Source organism: Arachis hypogaea, chromosome 11, assembly GCF_003086295.3.
Source record: "Arachis hypogaea cultivar Tifrunner chromosome 11, arahy.Tifrunner.gnm2.J5K5, whole genome shotgun sequence".
NCBI classification, from domain to species: Eukaryota; Viridiplantae; Streptophyta; class Magnoliopsida; order Fabales; family Fabaceae; genus Arachis; species Arachis hypogaea.
In genome coordinates this window covers 79,902,923-79,927,638 of record NC_092046.1, presented here as the reverse complement: position 1 = coordinate 79,927,638, position 24,716 = coordinate 79,902,923, and the positions used below count along the sequence as shown (strand labels likewise).

The 24,716-nt window shown below is 41.4% G+C and overlaps 1 non-coding gene across 1 annotated transcript; it reads left to right on the top strand.

The window, feature by feature from the left end:
* The first annotated feature begins 23,616 nt into the window (after positions 1-23,616).
* On the top strand, positions 23,617-23,723 carry LOC112724211 (small nucleolar RNA R71). The gene has a single exon (XR_003163385.1). It is a non-coding gene; the product is annotated as a small nucleolar RNA R71 (small nucleolar RNA).
* The last annotated feature ends 993 nt before the right edge of the window (positions 23,724-24,716 follow it).

Below are 24,716 nucleotides of genomic sequence, written 5' to 3'. Positions count from 1 at the left end.
AGGCCTCTTTCAACCCAATTCCACCAAGAGCAAAGGCCCAACTCAAGGCTTGAAGATCATTTGAAGAAAGTGTATAAATAGGATAGAATTCAAGTTCTTCGGGGAGCTTTCTTTTAGAATTTTCATAATAGTTTTCAGAGAGCTTTGGATATTGAGTGATCTTTAATTTCTTTGTCTTGGAGAAAGAGAATTCACTTCTCTTCCTCTTCATTTTATTGCTTTCTATTTCAATTTCAATTGTCTTGGATCTTGGGTTGGAGAATTGAAGGAATTTTGTTTCAATCTCATCCTTGGATCTCTCTGCTTTGTTTACTGCAAATTAAATTTCCGTTTCTGTTACTTGCTTCTCATCTACTTTCCTTACAATTTACAATTCCCTTGCAATTGTTCTTGTTGGATCTAGGAAGGCATTGAGATCTAGACTTGGTTTTCTAGTCTCTGGGTCCTGAGATCTGAATTTCCCATTTCACCTCTCTGTTTACTGCTTTCTATGTTTATTTACTTTTCTGCTTCATATCCGGTTCAATCCCAAACACCTTTTACTCTTCTGTTTGATGCAAATTTACTTTTCCTTGTTTAAATTCTGCAAATCCAATCCCCAATTCCCTTTACAATTCCAGCCGTTTACATTTCTTGCACTTTAAGATTCCGCAATTTACATTTCTTGCATTCTAAGTTTCTGCTATTTAATTTCTTGTTCTTTAAGATTCAGCACTTTAATTCCCTGTTCTCTTTACTTCCATGCAATTTAATTTCTGCAAATCACAAAACACTCAACCAAATCTTCATTCGCTTGACTAAATTAACCACTAAGCTAAAATTGCTCAATCCTTCAATCCCTGTGGGATCGACCTCACTCCCGTGAGTTTTTATTACTTGATACGACCCGGTACACTTGCCGGTTGGATTTGTGTGTTTTGGAGGAAATTTATTTTTCACCAAAATACTCATCAATCCACTATAGACTATTATATATGGTTGGAAATCTCTGAATGTTAGATTTCTAACCCAACTGAAATCACTTCAATTAGACATCTGCAATTCAAGTTATGCTCCTTTGAAGGGGACAGGGTCGCTGACGTCGGTGTGCAACATTGGAGGCAACGTTGGCACACTAACGTTTACACCAACGTTGGTAAAAATGCTAGATTTAGAAGCTCAAACATATAGTCCACTACATAATATTATATATTTTTGGAAAGCCCTGAATGTCTACTTTCGAATGCCGTTGAAGGTGCATCATTTGGAGCTCCACAGCTCGGGTTATACTACATTGAAAGTGCAGAGGTCAGCTGGCCTTACTACAGGTTGGTACTATGTTTGTCTATGCACTTTTCGGGGCAGTTTTCTCCCTCAATTTTAGTGTCCACCATGTAGTTCTATATATGCTTGGAAAGCTCTGGATTCCTACATTCCAATGCTATTTGAATCACCTCATTTGAAGCTCTTTAGCTCAAGTTATTCTTGTTTTAAGTAGACCCCTTCAGGCTGTGAGGAGCAATGTTTCCAGCAACGTTGGAGCATCAACTTTGGCTCCAACGTTGCTTCCCTTTGCTTCCTTCCATGACCTTCTTGTTGCTTCTTTGCCTTCCCTTTTCTTAGCTTCATTTCCACCTATCATCAACCAAACAAAATGCATCAAAGTATTTCCTTAATCATAAGATAATGCATCATTCATAGCATCAAACAATTCTTTGCATAAATCTTATGAAAATGCACAAAATTAACAATGTTTGATTGAATTAAGACAAGCATGAATTTCTCATCCAAATACTTACTTATTGCCTAAGAAATGCATGAAACTACTCTAAAATAAATTAAAAATGGCTTGTGAAGCTAGCCAAGATGCCCTGGCATCAGTATATGAGCCTAGGATTCTATATCCACAGAGGCTACTTGAGGTGATAGAAGAACATGAAAATTCTCTCCCAAAGGACTCAATGGAAAATCATGAAGAAGAAAGGGAGGAAGACAATCAAGGAAATCTACATTCAATTGAAGTAGAGAGCTACATAGAAGAAGGGTTCATTGAACCATAAATACAAGAAGCTTTTGATGAAGAAGACACTCCAACCATCACACAACACTCAAGTCTTGATATACAAGAAGTGAAGGCAACCAACAACAACACCGAAAAGAGGATTGTGACCAGGATACCAAGGACAACATTCATGAAGAAGAAAAGGTCAACTGCAAACAATCCAACCCCTACTCCAGCAAGCAAAGCAAATCAAGCAAATAACAAAAGAAAGCTTGCTGGGAAGAGGCCAAGACAGGGGATGCTGTCTGACTCTTCTCTCTCCTTGAGGTCATTGATGAGTCCAATTCACACCCCATTCAAAAAATGGTGAATTAGTTCTTTTGGCAAGCGCACCAAAATTATCGTCAAGTAATAACCCACAGTGGAGTGGGATCGTATCCATAGAGATTGGCAAATTTGAGCAGTTTTAATCAATTGATGAATTAGTCAAGCGGAACAGATAGATTGTGATTTGCAGAATTATAAATGACAGAAATGTAAATGGCTAAAATGTAAAGGGGAGCAATAAAGTGCAGAAATGGAAATGACAGAATGTAAAGTGCAGAATCATAAATGACTTAATTGTAAATGGGAATGGGGAGTTGCAGAATGTAAAAGCAAGCTATAAAGAAAGTGGTAGATAAGAATAGGAAAATTCATTGAGATCAGGAGATATTGTCTCTTTGGATCAATTTCAGCTTATATCCTCTTCAATCATGCAACTCATTGACCTCTTGGCAATCATGATTGATTGAGCCCCAATCCCTTGGTGACTTAATCTCTCAGATCTTGATTAATAGCCAATTTCTTGGTCTAATTATTCATGAAGAGAGATATGCTTGGTCCCTGATTATACCACACATCATCATAGGTCCAAGTAGAGGGAGGATTATATGTCACCATATCCAAACACCAAAAGCCAGATCCAACTCAAGTGTGAGAAGGGATTTCAAGCCTGGTTTCATGTTTCCTTTCCCAAGGTTCCCATGAAACCCATTTTGCATTCAATCTCTTTTCCAAGATAATTGAACACTAAGCATTAGAAACGAAATTCCTTCTATCAAATCAAAGAGAATATGAAGAGAAGAAGAATTTCACTATCATCAATCCATTAAGTACAACAGAGCTCCCTCTCCCAATGAGAGGGAATTTAGCTACTCATAGTTCAAAGAAAAGTACTCCAAAGTAAAGAAGATGATGAAGTGTAAAAGTGAATCCAAAACGAGTCGCTTTAACTGCTTAACCCCCTCTTCAGTACTTCTTGGGGGTATTTATACAACTCCTAGCTCTTAAAATAAAAGAATTACAAAGATGAAAAAGGAACATTACAATTTGGAGGGAAAAGAAACTCAATAAGCGTGACTTCCCAGCTGGCGTGTGGCTGGCGCTTTAGTGGTGTGTCACGTGCTCCTTCAATTCTCACTTGGCGTGCCATGCGCAGTCCCTCAAGTGGCACGCTCTTCTTCAGTAACACCCCTGGCGTGCCACGCCTTCGAGCTCAAGTGGCACGCCCAGGGTCTTTTAATGCCCATGTAGCATGGCGTGCCACGCCTTCGAGCTTAAGTGGCACGCCTTGGCCTTTTTTCTTTTTCTTCTTGCCTCTGGAGACTTGAACTAGCGTGGCACGCCCAGGGTATGGCGTGCCATGCCCTTGTTGCACGCTTGATCAAGCTCTCTGGAAAGTTGAACTAGCATGGCACGCCAAAGGTCTGGCGTGCCACGCCCTTTGTAGGAAAGTGATTCTTCCGTTTGGTGTGCCACACTACGAACTCAAGTGGCACGCCCCAATGGCTCTTGCTTTCTAAATGACAATGGCGTGCCACGCCTGGGGTTCAAGTGGCATGCCTAACTGAGGAATAATGGGTGGCGTGCCACGCCCACGACACCAAGTGGCATGCCCATGTGTTTTGACCTCCTTTATCCTTTCTGGAAACTTGTACCAGCGTGCCACGCCTAGAGGCTGGCGTGCCACGCCCATGATCTTGCCTTGGTTCCAGCAGCTGGCGTGCCACGCCCAGCACTCAAGTGGCACGCCATAGTGAGATTCTTGGTCTGGCATGCCACGCCTTCGATACCAAGTGGCATGCCCAGCCCTTGCTTTGGCCTCTTTGTGCATTGGCGTGCCACGCCTGGTCGCTCAAGTGGAACGCCTAAGTGAGATTGAGAGCCTGGCGTGCCATGCCTTCGACCACAAGTGGCACGCCCAGACTTCATTGGCGTTCAGCCCCTTCTCTGGAATTTAGTACCAGCGTGCCATGCCATGCTTCTCAAGTGGCACGCCCATACATTTGTGGACTTCTCAAGCTTGGCGTGCCACGCCTGGTTCCTCAAGTGGCACGCCCAAGTGACTTTTTGGAGCTGGCGTGCCATGCCTTCGATACCAAGTGGCACGCAATAGTAATGGTTCCTCCTGGAGTGATGAGCTGGCGTGCCACGCCCCTTGGCTCAAGTGGCACGCCCATAGTAGGTAATGGGTTAGGCGTGCCACGCCTAGCCTGGCGTGCCACGCCCCTTTTGTGTCCTCCATTGTTGCTTTTCTGGAACTTTGTACTAGCGTGGCACGCCCAGGGTCTGGCGTGCCACGCCTATGTGAATGCTTGAGAATTCTCCTCTGGAATTTAGTACTGGCATGCCACGCCCAGCTCCTGGCGTGGCACGCTAGTTTATTTTTATGGCGCTTGCTCTAAGTGACACGCCTGTTTCACACGTCCAGCTTCTTTGTTGCTTTTCTTCCTATTTTTGATGTCTTTTTCACCTGAAATTCAGCATAACTCATCTCAAAGCAATGTACCATAATATTCATCAAATAGTACATGAATTGCAATGATCAAATGATATTTATGCTCTTTTATGCTCCTCTTTATGCAAGAAAGAAGGGTAGATGATGCAAGTCATCACAACACCAAACTTAAGCTTTGCTTGTCCCAAGCAAATCAATGTGAGTATGCTTTTTATAAATTGAGACATTGGCCTTTGAATGAATGCAACATAGCTAAGGGTAGGATTAAGTGTTCAACACATGCATGAATGTTTGAATGTCATAAAGAACTATTAAATATTTGAGGGTTCTTTCAAGTATAAGCTTCAGTGGTCCTTTCTATTGATTGTCACCTTGAAGTAGTAAGAGTTGTTTCACTTTCTTTTTGGTTTTGCTTTTTGGTGCACGAAATTGTAATGTTACTGTTCACATTACTCTCTTACAACTTCGCACAACTAACCAGCAAGTGCACTGGGTCGTCCAAGTAATACCTTACGTGAGTAAGGGTCGAATCCCACAGAGATTGTTGGTTTGAAGCAATCTATGGTTATCTTGTAAATCTTAGTCAGGAAGTCAATTATGTTTATCAGTTGAATTATGAATAACCAGTAGAGCATAAATTAAAAGTTACTTGTTGTGTAGTAATAGAGAATATGTTGGAGTTTTGGAGATGCTTTGTCTTCTGAATCTCTGCTTTCCTCTGTCTTCTGATTCACGCACGCACATCCTCCTATGGCAAGCTGTGTGTTGGTGGATCACCGTTGTCAATGGCTACCTTCCATCCTTCCAATGAAAACTACGCTCACGCGCTCTGTCACAGCACGGCTAATCACCGGTTGGTTCTCGATCCGGTTGGAATAGGATTTACTATCCTTTTGCATCTGTCACTAACGCCCATCCTTCAGGAGTTTGAAGCTCGTCACAGTCATTCAATCCTTGAATCCTACTCGGAATACCACAGACAAGGTTTAGACTTTCCGGATTCTCATGAATGCTGCCATCAGTTCTAGCTTATACCACGGAGATTCTGATTAAAGAATCTAAGAGATACTCATTCAATCGGATATAGAACGGAGGTGGTTGTCAGGCACACGTTCATGGTTTGAGGAAGGTGATGAATGTAACGGATCATCACCTTCATCACAGTTAAGCGCGAATGAACATCTTAGATAGGAACAAGCGTGTTTGAATGGAAAACAGGAATACTTGCATTAATTCATTGAGACACAGCAGAGCTCCTCACCCCCAACAATGGGGTTTAGAGACTCATGCCGTCAGAGAATACAAAGTTTAGATCTGAAATGTCATGAGATACAAAATAAGTCTCTAAAAGTTGTTTAAATACTAAACTAGTAGCCTAGGGTTACAAAATATGAGTGGACTATGATGGATGATGCAGAGATCCACTTCTGGGGCCCACTTGGTGTGCTGGGGCCCACTTGGTGTGTGCTGGGGCTGAGATTTCGTGCAGAGGCCATTTGTGGAGTTGAACGCCAGTTTTTATGCCAGTTTGGGCGTTCAACTCCAGTTTTTTATCCTTTTCTGGCGCTGGATGCCAGAATTGGGCAGAAGGCTGGCCTTGAACGCCAGTTTACGTCGTCAATTATTGTGCAAAGTATGGACTATTATATATTGCTGGAAAGCCCTGGATGTCTACTTTCCAACGCAATTGGAAGCACGCCATTTCGAGTTCTGTAGCTCCAGAAAATCCACTTTGAGTGCAGGGAGGTCAGAATCCAACAGCATCAGCAGTCCTTTTTCAGCCTGAATCAGATTTTTGCTTAGCTCCTTCAATTTCAGCCAGAAAAATACCTGAAATTACAGAAAAACACACAACTCATAGTAAAATCCAGAAATATGAATTTTTCCTAAAAACTACTAGAAATAGACTAAAAACTAACTAAAACACACTCTAAACTATATGAAATTATCCCCAAAAAGCGTATAAAATATCCGCTCATCACTTTTCTTGACAACGACTCTAAGTGTTCTGTCTCAAGACAACCCTTTAATTAGGCTTTCAATTAGCACTCCCAAACCAGTTGGTTTTAGGGTACTAGGTGTTGAAGCACCCCTAAGAATTTACTTGCCCAGGTCTCTTCTTGACACATCTTCACCACAAGCATCTACTAGGATCTTTAACTCTTTTTGAGCTTTTTAATGTTTCTATCTCATCCTAATAGTTGATGCTCAGAGACTTGGGTCTTTGTTGCTTACTACTTCTTGGTTCTATGGATATTTAAGGAGCACCCCTTAACCTTTTCTTGTTAATCCTTCTAAGACTAGTTGCTTTCCATGACTCATTTTCTTTTTAGTTCATTCAAGGTTCTACACTTAGTCCTTGTTTCTTAGTTTGTTGAATGATCTCTCTTGGCCTTGGTTTCTCTTACTCTTGTTTTTTTGTACATCTCACAGCAATTCTTATGGAGACAAGCTCTACTTTATTCATGTTGAAAAGGAATACTTGAAATACATTGCATTTTCTTTCTTGTAGTTTAAAGGACTCATAAAGGACTTCAAGCATGAAATAAAACTAAGCAGAAAACATAAACTACCCTAGCATGACTATTTATTTTTGATAGAAAGTAAATCAAACGAAAGCTTAAACATGATTCAGAAATTAGAGGGTGTCAACCATGGGACTTAACAACCTTGAGCAGCTTAAATCTTCAGTTCATTGGCCCCTTTCCTTTGTCCTTCTTCTTGGAAGAAGAGGGTTCATCTTCTTCCTTCTTGGAGGATCCTTCTTGCGCCTTTTTGTCCTTAGGCTTCCAAAATCCCAGCCTTCTCATATAAGATTTCATATTTTCCTTGTGCTGGTATGCGATTTCTTCCTGTCGTGCACTAAGTTCCTCCATTTTCTGCATATAGGTGGGGTACTTGGGGTTTATGTTGGCTATTGCGTTGCACAAGTAGCTCAACTTTGTTTGTGTATAACAGTCATAGTCCTCTCTTGCTAAAGTTCTGGCATCATAAAGATCTCTGAACTCAGCTAGGCTCCCCATTTGATGTTGTTGGTGCTCCAGAATTATTCCTAGGCTGCCTTGCATCTCTTCCCAGTTGATTTGGTCTTGCTGCTCCTTGAGATTCTCAAAACTACCTTAGAGTTGTTGAATGTTCTGGTTGACTTGGTTCCATTATTGTTGCTGAGTCTCCTTGAATTGGTTAACATCCTCCCTCAGGTGGTGTAGGTCTCCCTTCATTTGGTGTACATCTCCTTACAATTTTTCCCAGTTGAATCCTTCAGGAAATTGTTGGTGTTGGTAGTGTGGTGGTGGTTGAAGTGCTAGAAAGTGTGGTTGCTCTTCTGCCTCTTCCTCTTGTTGTTGTTATTGTGGCTCATGAGCATGAGCTCTTTGTTTTCTGTGGAGTGGGTGAACAGCCACTACTTTGTTCATCTTCTTGGCAGTTATGAATTTGTCTTGCTTTACTAGCACCTCATCAATGATCTTTTCAACTCCATCTTTATCACATAACCTTTGTATGATACTGGGGAATGCCAACCTTGTTTTGTCACTAGTGCTTTTCAGCACTTTGTTAATGTTGTTGGCAATCATCTCCCCCACATTGACGTTCTCACCTTTCATGATGCTGTATATAAGCACAGCTCTCTCCTTGGTCACCTCTGAAGTGTTGGATGTGGGGATTAGGAACCTCCTCACAAATTCTAGCCACCCTCTAGCTTGGGGGCTCAGATCCCTTCTTCTCAATTGGTTGGGTATCCCATCCTTGTCATTGATCCATTGCATATGTAGCACGCAAATCTCGTTCAGAATTTCATCAAACCCAGGGTCTTGCTGCTTCATTCTTTCTTCATAGCTCCGGGTGGAGCTTGTCTTCTTCACCATTAGCATCCTTTCTATGCTGGAGGGACTATAGTCAATGGACTTCCCCCTCACATAGCTAATGTAGCCATAGGGTTGTCCTGGCTAAGGCACAGCGTTGGCATAAAAATCCCTCACCAAGCTCTCTACTACCTTCCTTGGTGGGTTGCATAGGAGTGCCCAGCCCCTATTGTTGATCTCAATGTTGATCTCAAGATGCTCGTTCCTCCCTATTTGGACCCAACCTCTGGAATGATTTCCCTCTCACTCACCAAACCATAGAATTGATTTTGGTTGAATGCGGAGAGGAACTTGTATTCGTTGAAAGATGAGCTTGAAGATCCAGAGGTTGGTTCCTTGGTTTTTCTTTTCTTTGAGGCTGAGCTTTTTGGTGGTGCCATCAGGTTGAGAGGGTGTATTTGAGGTTAAAAAAAATTTGGGGGAGGTTGCAAGAGTGGCAAGCAAAACAAGGTTTTACTCCAACACCAAACTTAGGACTTGATTGTCCCAATCAAGAGAAAGCGAAAAGAAGTAGGGGAAGAGAGGTAGTGGAAGGCGAAAAGAGGAAGGAAGAAGAAAGGTGTTTGGATTCTTTTTCGTGTGTGATCAGGGGTTTGAGGTGGGAGAAGAGTTGGAAGGTGAGGCTTTTATAAGGGGTGAAGGGTGTGATTTGAATGGTGGGAAATAAAAAGGATTCAATATTTTCCCACTTGGGGAGTGGCGCCTAGTGTGGGAAGAGGTGCCAACCCTTTTCTCACTGTGCCTTCTGCATGTGTTGAGTTCCAAAGTGTAAGTACACTTTGACTTCTTTGCTTTAAAATTGATTCTCCATGTGGGTTCCATCTTTTCTCCTGAAAGTGAAACTAAAACCTGTTAATAATGACAAAAGAATCCTTCACATTCCTTCTTATTACGGGTAAGTGGGATTGCAACTGATGGGTTTATCATTGTGACACCAAACTTAATCCTATTGCATCTTAATAAATTGGTTTTATCATTGTGTTTTTAATGTGTTCATAAGGATGAAGTAACTCCACTCTTTTCATTTTCTTTTGTTTTTAACCTCCTTTGAACTCATTAAACCACATTCATGCTTTTGCCAAAATATTAAGTGCATTCAGATTGAGTAAAATTGGGCTTGCTAGGTGATCCTTGTATGGTGGTGGCCACACCAAACTTAATCTCTGGGCTTACTATTAAAATTCAAATTATCTAAATGATTGTAAGCCTAGATTAAGTGGGTGATTGGTCACACCAAACTTAGCCTTTTAGCTAGTTCTCAGCCCAATTACTCCTCATTAGCAATGTATTCATCAAGTTGCAATTCCGGAATAAAAGAGACAGAATGTAAGGGTGTCCTAATTACCAAAGCTGATATTTAAACTTCCTATCCTACCACTTGCAATCTAATTTTTAAAGTACAATGCAACACAAGTGTGAAACTAAAACTTAAACTATCTAAAGCAATGGAACTTAAACTACTTCTAAGAAAAACAATAAATCAGAAGGATAAAGTGTTGGGGTGCCTTCCAACTAGCGCTTCTTTATTGTCACTAGCTTGACACTCCTCCATCTTTAGTTGAGCTTGTAGCTCACTCTCTGCTCCTCTAAAGAGCCTCCCAAGTAGTGTTTGAGTCTATGGCCATTGATAGTGAACGTTCTCTGAGTCTTGTCCTCCATGAGCTCTACATGACCATAAGGAAACACCTTGAGTATGGTGAAGGGTCCTGACCATCGAGACTTAAGTTTCCCAGGGAAGAACTTGAGTCTTGAGTTGTACAGTAGTACTTTTTGTCCTTCCGTGAACTCCCTTCTTGCTATCTTTTGATCATGCCACCTTTTTGTGTCTTCTTTGTAGATTTTTGCATTCTCATATGCTTGATTTCTAAATTCCTCCAGCTCATTGAGTTGCATTAATCTTCTTTCTCCAGCAACTTGTTCATCATAGTTTAACATTTTTAGAGCCCAAAACGCTCTATGCTCAAGTTCAACTGGTAAGTGACAAGCTTTGCCATATACCAGTTGGTATGGGCACATCCCAATGGGTGTCTTGTAAGCTGTTCTGTAGGCCCACAATGCATCATCCAGCTTCTTAGACCAATTTTTTCTTGAGCTTCAAACAGTTTTTTCAAGAATTCTCTTTAGTTCTCTTTTTGAGATTTTAGCTTGCCCGTTGGTCTGTGGATAATATGGAGTTGCCACCTTGTGCTTGACTCCATACCTGAGAAGGAGTGTTTCAAGTTGTTTGCTGCAGAAGTGTGTCCCTCCATCACTAATGAGGGCTCTAGGGACTCCAAATCTGCTGAAGATATTTCTTCTCAAGAAGCTTATCACAACTTTGTTGTCATTTGTTGCAGTGGCTATGGCTTCTACTCATCTTGAGACATAATCAACAGCCACCAATATGTAACTATTTGAGTAGGAGGTTGGGAAGGGTCCCATAAAATCAAATCCCCATACATCAAATAGTTCTAGCTCTAGTTTGAATTGTTGTGGCATCTTATTTCTCTTGGTTAGATTACCAGCTCTTTGGAACTCATCACATCTTGACACCGATTCCTTGGCATCCTTGAACATTGTTGGCCAGTAAAATCTGGATTAAAGCACTTTTGCTGCTGTTCTTTCTCCACTGAAGTGGCCTCCATATGCGGATCCATGGCACTACCACAGCACTTCCTGCCCTTCTTCATGGGATACACACCTTCTCAAGATTCCATCAGCACACTTCTTGAACAAGTAGGGGTCATCTCAGATGTAGTGTTTGGCATCTTTGATTAGCTTTCTTCTCATGTGTTTGTTGATGTTGGTTGGCAGTTCCCTAATAGCCTTGAAGTTAGCTATGTCTGCAAACCAAGAGGCTACTCGGATCATCATCAACTGCTCATCAGGGAAGCTTTCATTTACTATAACTTGGTGTGTCTCTTCTTCTTCTTATGGAATCCTTGAGAGATGGTCAGCTACTTTGTTCACTGCTCCGCTCCTATATTTAATTTCAATGTCAAATTCTTGAGGTAGCAGAATCCATCTTACTAATCTGGGCTTAGATTCTTGTTTGGTAAGTAAATATTTGAGTGCTGCATGATCAGCGAATACAATTACTTTAGAGCCAATAAGATATGATCTAAATTTATCAAAAGCAAAGACTATGGCTAAAAGTTCTTTCTCCGTGGTGGTATAGTTCCTTTTATTCTCTTTAAGGACTTTGCTAGCATAGTAAATAACATGTACTAGCTTGTCTTTCCTCTGTCCTAGAACAGCACCAACAGCAAAATCAGATGCATCACACATTAATTCAAAGGGAAGATCCCAGCTCGTTGGTGCTATGATAGGTGCAGAGGAGAGTCTCTTCTTAAGCTCATCAAAGGCTACCATGCACTCTCTATCAAAAATAAAAGGGGTATTTGAGACAAGTAGGTTGCTAAGAGGTTTTGCAATCTTTGAAAAGTCTTTGATAAACCTCCTATAGAACCCAGCGTGTCCCAAAAAATGTCTGATTGCCTTGACATTACACGGTGGAGGTAATTTCTCAATTACTTCCACCTTTGCCTTGTCTACTTCTATACCATTTTTTGAAATCTTGTGACCAAGAACCAACCCCTCAGTTACCATAAATGGAACTTCTCCTAGTTCAAAACCAGGTTGGTTTCTTGGCACCTTTTTAGCACAAGAGCAAGATGGCATAGGCAATCAGAATATGAGTTTCCAAACATAGAAAATTCATCCATGAATACTTCTATGAACTTCTCAACCATGTCCAAAAAGATGGAGAGCATGCACCTTTGGAATGTTGCAGGTGCATTGCACAATCCAAAGGGCATTCTCCTGTAAGCAAAAACACCATATGGACAAGTAAATGAAGTTTTTTCCTGATCCTTGGGGTCTACAACAATTTAATTGTAGCCCAAATACCCATCCAGGAAGCAATAATACTCATGTCCTGCCAATCTTTTAAGCATCTGGTCCATGAAGAGCAGGGGAAAGTGGACTTTCCGGGTGGCTTCGTTGAGTTTCTGATAGTAAATGCACATACGCCATCCGGTCACTGTCCTTGTGGGTATCAGTTCATTCTTCTCATTTGACACAACAGTGATCCCTCCCTTCTTTGGGACTACTTGCACCGGGCTTACCCAAGGGCTGTCTGAGATGGAGTAGATCACCCTGCTTGCCACAATTTCAACACTTTTTTTGAACCACTTCATTCATAGTTGGGTTCAGCCTCCTTTGTTGTTGCCTTGAAGGTTTGGCATATTCTTCAAGTAGGATTTTGTGCATGCACATTGAAGGACTGATCCCTTTTAAATCTACAAGTGTCCAACCTATGGCATCCTTGTGTTGTCTCAGCACTTGGATAAGCTCCTCTTCTTGCTCCTCACTCAGACTTGAATTTATGATTACTGGGTGAGTGTTGTTGGCACCCAAATATGAATATTTCAAGCTGGGTGGTAAGGTTTTCAATTCTAGTTTTGGTGTCTTTGCTTCTTTGTTGTCTGTGGTGGTTGGTATGATTGGATTCTTCATGGTTCCTTGTGGTAGTTCTCCATTTGATGCTTGTTCCAGCCCAATAGTTTCTTCACATTGTTCTTCTTCTAAAACCCCTTGAACTATCTGTTCCATGGTGTCTACCATCATGCATTCTCCTATGGACTCTTTGGGATAACTCATTGCTTTAAAGACGTTGAAGACCATCTTCTCTTCATGCAATCTCAAGACTAGTTCCCCTTTTGGCACATCAATGATGGCTCCAGTAGTAGCTAGGAATGGCCTTCCTAGGATGATTGATGTGTTGGCCTCTTCTTCCATGTCCAGCACAACAAAATCAGCTGGGAAAATGAATTCTCCCACTTTTACCAACAAGTCTTCCACCACCCCATGTGGAAACTTAAATATTCTGTCAGCCAATTAGAGTGCCATTCTTGTTGGCTTGGCTTCCTCAATCTTCATCCTTCTCATCATGGTTAAGGACATGAGATTTATACTAGCTCTCAAGTCACACAAGGCTTTCTCAATAGTGATATACCCTATGATGCAGGGGATTTGGAAACTCCCTGGGTCCTTCATCTTCTGAGGTAGCTTCTTTTGTATGATGGCGCTACATTCCTAAGTTAATAATATAGTCTCCTTTGCCTCCCAGTTCCTTTTTCTTGTTATAAGCTCTTTCAAGAATTTGGCATAGAGTGACATTTGCCCCAATGTCTCAGCAAATGGTATGTTGATTTGGAGCTTCTTGAAGATCTCTAGGAACTTAGAGAATTGGCCATCCTTCCCACCTTTTTCCAGCCTTTGTGGGTATGGTGCCTTTGGCACATAAGGCTTCAAGATTGGTTTTGTTGAAGAAGGACCAGGGGTCTCTTCTTCATTCTTATCCCCATGCTTTTCTGTAACTTCTTCTTCATGGTTGTCTTTGCTTGGGGGTCCTTCCTCCACAACTTTCCCACTTCTAAGTGTAACAGCCTTACATTCTCCTCTTGGGTTGGCCATGGTATCATTGGGAAATGTGTGTATGGGTAGTGGGATTTGCTTGGATAAGATCCCCACTTGTGCTTCCAACTTTGAGATTGCTGTGCCTTGATTTTTCAGATTTGACCTGTATTCTTCTTGATTGGCATCTATCCTTCTATTAGTCTGTGCTTGTCTCTCCATAAGGGTGGAGACTGCTCCTGTAAGCTGTGATGATAGTTGTGCTATTGCAGCCTCCATCCTCTCAAAGTTGCTCTTGATTTCACATGGTTGCATAGTTGAGGGTGGTGTGTCTTGATAGAGGTTGTTGTTTATTGGTTGGTTGCTATGGTATGATGTGTTTTGTGAGTTGTGGTAAGGTCTATGGTTGCCTGTTTGATGGTTGGGGTTGTGAGTGTTGTGTTGATTTGATGGATAAGGTTTGTTGTGGTCCTAGTTACGGTTTTGTTGGTTTCCCCACCCAAAATTTGGGTGGTTCTTCCAACCTGGGTTATATGTCTTAGAGTTTGGATCATATGGTGGTCTGGATGAGTTGTTCACATAATTAGCTTGTTCCCAGTCACCTTCAGATTCTAATGCACTTCCTTCTTGTTGAGGAGTTTGATTTGGTATGGCTGAGACTTGATTAGCCTCCATCTTCTTGGTTAAGGCTGCTATTTGTGCTACAATTGCCTTGTTTTGAGCTAACAAAGCATTTACAGAGTTGAGTTCTAGCACTCCTTTCTTCTGAGTTCTTTCTGAAGCATAGAAATACTCATTTTCAGCTACAGTCTCGATGAAATCTATAGCTTCTTCAATGGTTTTCTTCTTGTTGAGTGAGCCTCCTGATACGCACAAAACTTGTCTCTCAACAAATTTTCTTCGGCAACTGTACCGAATTTGTCGTCAAGTAAAAACTCACAACAGAGTGAGGTCGAATCCCACAGAGATTGATTGATCAAACAACTTTAATTAGAGGAATGTTCTAGTTGAGCGAACCAGAATTTGATTTGAGATTTGCAGAAAATTAAATAGCAGGAAAGTAAATAGCAGAAACAGTAAATGCTAGAAATAAAGAGCTGAATGTAAATGGCGGAAAGTAAATCGCAGAATCTTAAATGGGAATGGAGCAATTGCTCATAAAAGTAAATAGCAGAAATTAAAGAGAATGGGTAAGATCAGAAATGGGGAGTTCATTGGGCTTAGGGGATGTTGCATTCTCCGGATCAAGTTCATTTTCATCTCTTCCTCAATCAATGCATTCATTGATCTCCTTGGCAATCTTAAGTGATCGAATTCCAATTTCTTGGTAATTCAATCTCTCAAATCTTGATCAATAGCCAATTCCTTGGTCAATTGCTCATTAGAAGAGATGAAGTATGGTCACTGATTATACCACATGCATTTCCCAAATCAAGTGTTGGTAGGATTATAGTCACATATCCATCCAAACCCAATTTGGTCCAGCATGAGAAAGCATTTCTAGCATGATCTCTTCATTCCTCTTTCAAGATTCAGAAGAGATCCAAGTATGAATAGCTTCTTTTCCAAGATAACTACCCAATTGGATGAAGATCGAAAGCTTTCTAGTAAAATCAAGAGAAAAGATAGAAGAAGGAGAATGAAAACTAATATTGATCCATCAAATTACAACAGAGCTCCCTAACCCAATGAAAGGGGTTTAGTTATTCATAGCTCTGGAAAATAAAAACCAAGATGGAGAATACATGATGAAAGTAAAACTAGAAGTGCAGAAAAAGTAAAATACAGAGAGTAGTTCTATGCCAAAGGCTCCCTAAAGTTTTCAACTCTCTAACTAATTCAAAGCTACTCCTATATATACTACTCTTCTCATCTTCTAGTTGACTCTTCAAGTCTTGGGTATGGGCCTCTGAATCTTGAGTTTGAAGCGGTTATCCTTTTCATTGGGCTTAGCTTTGCTTGTAGAGAGAAAAGGTGAAGTATGCAGGGACTTTGACTCAGGACGTTAGTGGTGTCAACGTTAAGTGAAAGTGTGGGTTCGAGAACGTTAGTGACAATCACCTTTTTCACTAACGTTTCTAACGCAAATATGATCACGTTGACTTCAACGTTAGTGGCACTAACATGACCACTAACGTTGCCTCTTAGTCCTTCGCACACGTTATTGGGACTTACCTTTCCCAATAACGTGGAGAGTCCTCCCTTGTCCCTACGTTAGCGTCCACGTTAACTAGGTTAACGTGGCTTCTAACGTAGTAATGCCAATCCTTCGAGAATGTTAGTGACACTTACCTTTGTCACTAACGTTCCAATGTGCCCCTATTTCCCACGCTAGAGTCCACGTTAACTAAGTTAACGTGGCTTCTAACGTAGTCATGCTAGCCATCTCCAACGTTAGTGACAAAGGTGAGTGTCACTAACGTTGGCTCATCATCTCTTTATCCATGTTAGCTTTCACGTTAACTAAGTTAACGTGGGAGATAACGTTGCTCATGGTGGCTCTTGGTGGTTCACCCCAACGTTAGTGACAAAGGTAAGTGTCACTAACGTTGGTTATCAATTGCTCTCTCCACGTTAGCTTCCATATTAACTAAGTTAACGTTGGAGTTAACGTGACTTATGGAGGCTTGGCCAACGTTAGTGACAAAGGTGAATGTCACTAACGTTGGCTTCTCTTTTGCTTCTTAACGTTAGAGTCCACTTTAACTAAGTTAGCGTGGCTCTTAACGTGGCCACTTATGAGCTTGGTCCAACGTTAGTGACAAAGGTAAGTGTCACTAACGTTGGCTCCATTTTCTTTCTTCCACGTTAGAGTTCACGTTAACTTAGTTAACATGACTCTTAACGTGGGTTATGATGGCTTCGAGAGCGTTATTGGCGATTACTTTTCTCATTAACGTTGCGAGCTAGCTCCCATTCCATGTTAATGGTCACATTAGTTAGACTAACGTGGCTGCTAACGTGGTTCTTCCTTGCTTCCTTTGTCCTGAAATCAAGCAATAAAGTGTATCAAAGTTCTAATCCAAATCATGAGACATGCATCCTCTAATTTGTCATATAATTCATGCAAAATTTTCATGAAATCATGTAAAGTGCACAATGTATGCTTGAATCAAGATGTAAGTGAATATCTACCCAAAACTAGCTTATTTTCTAAGAAAATGCTTGAAACTACCTTAAAAACAGTAAAGAAAAGGTCAGTGAAACTGGCCAAAATGCCTTGGCATCACAACACTAAACTTAAAGCTTGCTTGTCCCTAAGCAAGTGCTGGAACAAGAGAATGATGAATGGAATGCCAAGAGAAATGAGTCATTCTTGTGGAAGTCATGTTCCTGGTTTTATGGTGGTTTCATGCATAGCAACTTAGGTTCATTCCTTCACTGGCTTTCAGACCTTTATCATGTTCTAGAATACTCACTTGATTGCATCCCATGAGACTTTTATTCATTGATCCTTTTGTTGTCATTTCAGGGCTTATTTGTGTTCTTAGGCTAAGTGCTCTGTAAGGGGGCAACTCTTTAGAATAAGCTTTCAGCCAACACTCCCGAACCAGTTGGTTCAAGGTGCTAGGTGTTGAAGCACCACTAAGGACTTACTTCCTCAAGTCTCTCCCCCATACATACACACCACAGGCACATGGTTTGTTTATTTTCTTTCCTTGAGGTCTTGGTGTCCAACACCTCTTTGGGTTACTAAATGTTCTGTAGCAAAGATTGCTCTTGATAATGGACTTTCAGCTGATAATCCCGGGTTAGTTAACCCAAGTTACCAGGTGATAAAGCACCCCTGAGAGCTTAGTAATCCAAGCAGATCCTTGGTACAGGAACACCACAGACACATCCCTCAAGACTCAAACCCTTGGTGCCTAGCCTCTTTTCTTGCTATTTTTCTTTTATTCTTCAACTTTGATTGTTCTTTCCCTTTTTCTTATTAGGATCTTGTTATTTAGCTAGTCTCATGGGGTGTGTTCAAGCATATGATTCATGACAGATAGTTGTCTTCCCACCTTGTGGTTGAACCAACTTAGCTAACTTATGACCACACCACAAACTCAGGAACTTACTCCATAGTATGAACTCCACTCTGGTCTTTTATAAAACACTCATTCTCTTTTCATTTGATTCAAAAGGACAAGCATACAAGTAAGTAAGGAAATGATGCAGTAATCACATTCAGACTAGCAATCTTAGACCTAAGCAATGAAAAACTTAAAAGACAGAATTTAAAAGGGTTCCAACTAATGAGTAACTATTAATCAAAAGTGCATTCGGACTTCCAACTTTCAACATTCTAAGTACATGGAATTAAGTAACAATACAACCTTCGGGTGATGGTTTCTAGTTGCCCTCTTTTTGTCATCATCCTAGTCTTTGCTACCTCACTTCCTTGGGTGAAGGTGCACCATTTCCTCATAAGATTCCTGCAAAGTTATTGGAAGTTGCTTGTTCCCAAAGCACTTGAGAAATAGTTAGCTTGCATGTATGCTTGTGACTTCTGAACTTAATTTGGTGTGTGAACACCAAACTTAGTTCTTTGCCCAGTACAAAACCTTGCATATATGCAGAGAATCTCATATCTTGTTATTAACAAAATAATTATTAACTAAAGTCTAACTACATTTAAGTGGTTTCCCTTGATTGGTTGGAGCTAGCAATGTGCTTTGAGAGTGGAGTGTGATTCTAACTAAGATCCTTTGGTGGAACACCAAACTTAGAATTACACTTCCACTCTTGGATTGTTTTGGTGTGGAACACCAAACTTAGCTCCTCGCAATACATGGGAAACAACTTGTGACCTTTATTGAAATAAAGATGAAAAGGAAACTACCTGAGGTTGGGTTGCCTCCCAACAGAGCGCTCTTTTATCGTCGCTAGCTCGACGATTCCTCAATTACTTGAGATGATACTTTACTCTGGGGTTTTTCCCCATGTTGCCCATATAATGTTTGAGTCTTTGTCCGTTCACAGTGAACGTCCACTCTGAACCTTCATCCATGATTTCTATGTGCCCATATGGCGAGACCTTTGTGACAAGGAAGGGTCCTGACCACCTTGACTTGAGTTTGCCAGGGAACAGTCTCAATTTGGAGTTGTAAAGGAGTACTTGTTGCCCCTTTTCAAAACTCCTTGGTGCCAGATATAGGTCATGTCTTTTCTTCACCTTTCCTTTATAAATCTTGGCATTTTCATAGGCTTGAGATCTAAATTCCTCCATCTCTTGCAGTTGCAGGATCCTCTTTGCACCAGCAGCAATGCTGTCAAAATTTAGTATCTTGAGAGCCCAGAGAGCTTTGTGTTCCAGCTCTAGTGGTAAATGACAAGCTTTCCCATACACCAGTTGATATAGGGACATTCCAAGTGGAGTTTTGAATGATGTTCTGTATGCCCAAAGAGCATCATCCAGCTTCTTTGACCAATCCTTTCTTGATGCACCCACAGTCTTTTCCAGAATCCTCTTTAGCTCTCTGTTGGATATCTCCGTTTGCCCACTTGTTTGGGGATGGTAAGGGGTGACCACCTTGTGTTTTACCCCATATCATAGGAGAAGAGCTTCTAGTGGTCTGTTACAAAAATGGCTCCCTCCATCACTGATGAGTGCTCGTGGGACTCCAAACCGGCTAAAGATATTCTTCCTGAGGAAGTTCATGACCACCTTGTTATCATTCGTTGGGGTTGCAATAGCCTCTACCCACTTGAAAACGTAATCCACTGCTACCAAGATGTACTTGTTTGAATATGAGGTTGGGAATGGTCCCATGAAATCGATTCCCCACACATCAAACAGTTCTAGTTCCAAGATAAAATTTTGTGGCATCTCATTTTTTTTGGGCAAGTTTCCAGATCTTTGGCATTCATTGCAGCTCTTTACTAGTTCTTTGGCATCCTTGAAAAGGGTGGGCCAAAAGAATCCGCTTTGTAACACCTTTGCTGCAGTTCTGTTCCCTCCAAAGTGGCCTCCATAGCATGAGCCGTGGCAATTCCATAGGACCTCTCGTCCTTCTTCTTCCGAAACACATCTTCTAAGGATTCCATCTGAACACTTCTTGAAGAGATATGGCTCATCCCAGACAAAGTATTTTGCATCATTCATGAGCTTCCTTTTTTGATGTTTATTGATCTCTGGAGGTAAGGCCCTAGTTGCCTTGAAGTTGGCAATGTCTGTGAACCATGGTGCTTTGTGAACTGTCATCAGTTGCTCATCAGGGAAGAGCTTGTTCACACTTGTATCATGTGTTCTACTTTCCTCATGAGGAATTCTGGATAGGTGATCTGCTACCTTGTTCTCTACTCCTTTCTTGTCTCTGATTTCAATATTGAATTCCTGCAACAATAAGATCCATCTTATTAGTCTTGGTTTTGATTCTTGCTTGGCAAACAAGTATTTAAGTGCTGTGTGATCTGTGAAAACAATCACTTTAGCACCGATGAGGTACGATCTAAACTTGTCAAATGCAAAAACTATTGCTAGCAACTCCTTTTCAGTATTGGTATAATTTCTTTGAGTATCATTGAGGACTTTGCTAGCATAGTATATCACATGGACTAAGTTATCTTTCCTCTGTCCTAACACTGCCCCAACTACAAAAACAGATGCATCACACATTAATTCAAATGGTAAGTTCCAATCAGGTGGGGAAATGATAGGAGCAGAGGACAACCTTATTTTCAAATTTTCAAATGCTAGCATGCATGATTCATCGAAGATAAATGGTGTATCAGATACAAGGAGATTGCTTAAGGGCTTGGCTATCTTTGAAAAATCTTTAATAAATCTTCTGTAAAAGCCAGCATGCCCTAAAAAGCTCCTAATTGCCTTGACATCACTGGGTTGAGGCAGTTTTTCAATAAGTTCCACTTTAGCCCTGTCCACTTCAATGCCTTGGTTAGAAACCTTATGACCAAGGACTATTCCTCCTGTCACCATAAAGTGACATTTTTCCCAGTTCAAGACCAGATTGGTCTCTTGGCACCTTTTCAATACTAAGGCAAGGTGACTCAGGCAGCTAGTAAAGGAATCTCCAAATATTGAGAAATCATCCATAAAAACTTCAATAAATTTCTCTATCATATCTGAGAAGATAGAAAGCATGCAGCGTTGGAAAGTCGCAGGTGCATTACATAGCACAAATGGCATGCGCCTGTAGGCAAACACTCCATATGGACAAGTAAATGAAGTTTTCTCTTGGTCTCTGGGATCAACCACTATTTGGTTATATCCTGAATAACCATCAAGAAAACAGTAATATGCATGTCCTGCGAGTCTTTCCAACATCTGATCCATAAATGGGAGGGGGAAATGGTCCTTTCGTGTAGCCTCATTGAGTTTCCGATAGTCTATGCACATCCGCCATCCTGTGACGGTCCTTGTAGGAATTAGTTCGTTCTTCTCATTGGGAACTACAGTGATTCCTCCCTTTTTGGGCACGACATGCACGGGGCTGACCCATGGGCTGTCTGAGATCGGGTAGATTACCCCTCCCTGCCATAACTTCATAACTTCTTTCTGTACTACTTCCTTCATGATTGAGTTCAGCCTCCTTTGGGATTGAATGGATGGTTTGGCATCATTTTCCAGTAGTATCTTATGCATGCATATGGCTGAACTTATTCCTTTCAGGTCAGCAAGAGTCCATCCAATGGCATCCTTGTGCTTTCGCAATATTTTGAGTAGTTCATCCTCTTGATCTTGGCTGAGGCACGAGCTTATGATCACTGGGTAACTTTCATTTTCTCCTAAGTATGCATATTTGAGAGTGGGTGGCAGTGCTTTGAGTTTAAGTTTGGGTGCTTCTGACTTTTTGTTCTCTTCTTTTGATGCCCCTTGTATATGAATCTCTGCTGTTGTAATCTCTTCGCTAAACGTTGACTCCTCCTCTGTTAACCCTTCAGGTTCTTCTTCTTCAAAACTCTCCTGCACTGCATCTTCAAGTGAGTCCAACCTCATACATTCTCCCAATTGTTCTGGTGGGTAACTCATGGCTTTGAACACATTGAATGTCATCTTTTTATTGTGTAATCTCAGGGTGAGGTCCCCCTTTTGTACATCAATGACAGCTCCAGCAGTGGCCAAGAACGGCCTTCCCAGGATGATGGAAGCCTTGGTTTCCTCCTGCATGTCCAGCACTACAAAGTCTGCTGGGAAGATGAAATCTCCCACTTTCACCAGCAAATCTTCTACTACGCCATGAGGGAACTTGAACGATCTGTCTGCCAGTTGTAGGGCCATCTTTGTTGGTTTAGCCTCTTCAATCTTCATTTTTCTCATCATGGCTAACGACATCAAATTTATGCTGGCTCCTAAGTCACATAGAGCCTTTTCCACTGTGATTTTCCCTATGATACAAGGGATCTGAAAGCTCCCCGGATCCTTCAATTTCTGGGGTAGTTTATGCTGAATGATAGCACTACATTCTTCGGTTAGTATCACAGTCTCGCTGTTCTTCCAACTTCTCTTCTTAGTCATTAGCTCCTTTAAAAACTTGGCGTAGAGGGGCATTTGCTCTATTGCTTTAGCAAAAGGTATGTTGATTTGTAGTTTCTTGAAGATTTCCAAAAATCTCAAGAACTGGCTGTCATCCCCCTTCTTCTTTAATTGCTGAGGGTATGAGACTCTTGGGACGTCTGGCTTCAGCACTCCTTCCCCTTTTTGTGAACTCAAAGTGGGAACTCGAGCTCCATCCTTCTCTTCTTCCTTTTCATTTGAGTCCTTTTCTTGTGGTTTCTGGGGGGTTTCCTTCAGTTCCTTCCCACTCCGAAGGATGATAGCCTGACATTCTTCCCTTTGGGTTGAGTTAGTATTGCTGCGAAGGTTGTGGCTGGGAATTTGCTTGAATAGGTAGCCAATTTATGTCTCAAGTTTCTTGATGGCAGCATCCTGATTCTGCATATTGGACATCACTTCTTCTCGGAACGCTTTACTGTCTTGAATCTCTTTGCCTATACCTTCAAGTAGGTTTTCAATCTTCGAGAGTCTGTCATCGGATGATGGTGGTTTGCGATTGAATGGATGAGAAAGGTTAGTTTGGCCTTGGTAGAAGTGTTGAGAGAGGTGGTTATGTGGGTGCTGATATGGTCTAGGTGTGGCATGTTGGTGAGCTAAGTTGTTGGGATTTGGACGTCTTTGATCTAGGCCTTGGTCTTGTTGATTTCCCCATCCAAAGTTTGGGTGGTTCCTCCATCCAGGGTTGTAGGTTTTAGAGTATGGATCATGGTTTTGCCTAGGTGAATTCCCTATGTAGTTGGCTTGCTCCTGCTCACTCTCTGCCTCTGCATTCACTCTCTCTTGGATTGTTGATGAGGTGGTGATTGCTGCTACTTGGTTTCTCTCCATCTTCTTGGTGAGGTCAGCTAATTGCTTGGTAATGAGCTTGTTTTGGGCCAGCAGAGCATCTACATTGTTTAGCCCCATCACTCCTCTAGTGTTCCCTCTTTCGGAGGCATAAAAGTAGTCATTCTCTGCTACAGTTTCAATGACATCTATGGCCTCCTCAATGGTCTTCTTCTTGTTCAGAGATCCCCCGGATGAGTGGTCTACTGCTTTCTTTGATTCATAAGAAAGGCCTTCATAGAAAATGTGTAGCTGCACCCATTCATTGAACATATCTGGTGGACACCTCCTTGTTAGGTCCTTAAACCTCTCCCATGCTTCATATAAAGTCTCACCATCCTGCTGCCTGAAAGTTTGAACCTCAGCTCTCAGCCTGTTGATTTTTTGAGGAGGATAGAATCTGGCTAAAAATTTATTCACCACATCTTCCCAGGTTGTCAAACTCTCCTTAGGGAAGGATTCCAGCCATTTAGATGCCTTATCCTTGAGTGAGAAAGGGAACAAAAGTAGTCTATAGGTGTCAGGATGAACACCATTAGACTTCACAGTATCGCATATCCTCAGGAAGGTGGTTAGATGTTGATTGGGGTCTTCTTGGATGCCTCCTCCGAATGAACAGTTGTTCTAAACAAGGGTGATGAGCTGTGGTTTTAGTTCAAAGTTGTTGGCATGTATGGTTGGCTTTTGAATGCTACTCCCACAGTTTCCTGGGTTTGGGTTGATGTAGGAGCCTAGAACTCTTCTCTCTTTCCCAGCATGATTTGCTAGACCTTCTCTGCCATGGTTGTGAGCCTCTTCTTCATGATGGTTCTCCATATTCTCCTCCATGTCTAGTTCAAATTACTCTTCCTCTTCCTCAGCACCCACTACTCTTTTTCCTCTTGTTTCCCTCCTTAATCTAAGGAAGGTCCTCTCAGGTTCAGAATCAAAGGAAGTTGAAGTCCTGCTTCTCCTCCCTGTCATACAACCAACAAGGTACAAGAAAGGAAACATATCCAGAAAGTATTCTGTTAGAATTACTGTTAGTGTGAGTGATGCAATATATCAAACAGTTAGTGGGTTAGTGAACTGACTTGTAAATAACTAAAAAAAAATAAACGAAAAAGTAGGGGGAAGGGAAGAAATTAACTAAAACAGAAAGCGAATCAACTCAGCAGAAATTTAAATCAAACAAAAGAAAAATGCTCAATCTAGTTATCCTCCAAATTAATCATTGTTGATTCAAAATCAATCCCCGGCAACGGCGCCATAAACTTGATACGCACAAAACTTGTCTCTCAACAAATTTTCTTCGGCAAGTGTACCGAATTTGTCGTCAAGTAAAAACTCACAATAGAGTGAGGTCGAATTCCACAGAGATTGATTAAT